Source organism: Mandrillus leucophaeus, unplaced genomic scaffold (genome assembly GCF_000951045.1).
Source record: "Mandrillus leucophaeus isolate KB7577 unplaced genomic scaffold, Mleu.le_1.0 Scaffold1007, whole genome shotgun sequence".
NCBI classification, from domain to species: domain Eukaryota; kingdom Metazoa; phylum Chordata; class Mammalia; order Primates; family Cercopithecidae; genus Mandrillus; species Mandrillus leucophaeus.
The window spans coordinates 212,030-213,834 of NW_012098177.1; positions in this window are offsets into that span (position 1 = coordinate 212,030).

Here is a 1,805-nt window from a genome sequence, read left to right on the forward strand (position 1 = left end):
CATGCTGAAGGGTATCACAGTCACACCTACCAGGAAGTCAGCACAGGCCAGAGAGGCAATGAGAAAATTGGTTGGAGACTGCAGCTGCTTAAAATGAAGAACAGAAGTCACTACTAAGAGATTTCCAAATACAGCCAGCAAAGACCCAAAACTAAACGCCGTATACAGAATCACCCAGGACCGAGGAGAATAGGGAGTTTTAATACAAGATCCATTCACATCCTCATAACAGAGCTGCACAACAGGTTGGGAAAAATTGCTGGTCACGGTTCTGCTGTTTGTTGTTTGCTATTTCTGTCCTTCCTTGTGATAGGGAATTATAATTTTGAATTCTGAAAATTAAAACAAAAACAAACTGCATATGTGAGTACTTACAAATATTGTTTCATATTATATTCTTTTTAAATTTTAATTATCAAGAGAAATTAAATTTCAAAACATAAAACATAATTCTGTCTTTAATCTCATAATTATTTCTGTCACTATGTCTAAACCTCATAGCTAACCTCAAGCAAATCTACTATGAATTTTCATCAGCCCAGTAATCACATTAACCAAGTAATTGAAGAAATGTAATTTAAATACCTAGTTTTACACACATGTGAATCTCTTCTTTTCAAAGGACGATCTTGTATAACATAATTACATATTTGAGAATTCACCTTTTAATAAGCTTCCATCTCCTAGGACATTTTAGGAAACCAGCCAATCCATCGTACCCATTATAAATTCTTCACAAGGAATCCCCACAGTGTAAGATGTGAATCACGAAATGAATCCCACTTTTGATAATTATAATTAATAAGTTCTCCTACCATAGGAGAACTGTTTCTCTGTGCTCTGCAACTTGGTAGAAACACTTACGATTTTCATAACCATGAGATTTCTTTAAATTCAACTGTCCTGAAATAGCCTAACCCAGCATTTGACAATAATATTATCTATTCCTTATTTACAAGACTGTCTATATCATTTGCAGCATCCAGCACAAAATAAAATGCAGAGACGCTTGTTCAAAAATATGGACAAAAATGTCACTAAAGGTACTGAAATAGAAAGCTTTTACCTTTCTTTTGTGGTCTTTCTTGGCCTGTCATAGTGTTCGATACCTGCTATGTAATGTCCTTGGACAAAGAGATATTTGCAGGGCAAGTGAGGACCCTCACAGGTGTCTGCATGCCCTGCCTTGCAACTCAGCTTGCACGTGGCCCACCCACTGCCAGATTTCCCCTCCTACCAGCTGCTGAACCAATATGCCATAGTCAGGATGGGGGCAAGAAGCTGAGCCAGGCATCTGCCCTTCTGACAGGCCTGCTACCTCAACTAAAGGCAGACCGATGACCCCCAAGGGATCACAACCTGCACACCAGAAAGCACTTGATACCTGGATTGGAGGTGATGAGGGGCTTGGCCCTGTTGAGGAGCTCATCAAACGTGCTATGACTCTGCCAGCCAGAGATGGGGACAACAGTCTATGCCTAGCCCTGACACAGTGGAGGATGTACCTGACTGCAACTCTCCCTGTGATGCATCCTGTCCTCTGCAGGGGTGAAAAGAGGATGGCAGTGGTCCCTGGTCAGAGCAGGTAGGAGGAGACTGGATGGAGCCCAAGGTGCCATGGGGCAGGGGAACATGAGGCTGAATACCCATCCCAGGGAAGAAGGGACAGGTGTAATGCAAGACTACTGGTGGTCTGAGGTTCAAAGCACCCAGCACACACTCCATTGTCCCTTCACTAAACAACACACACACTTCAAAGACAGAAATTCAAGACAGCAACTATGGGCATGAAACCCTAATAGTCT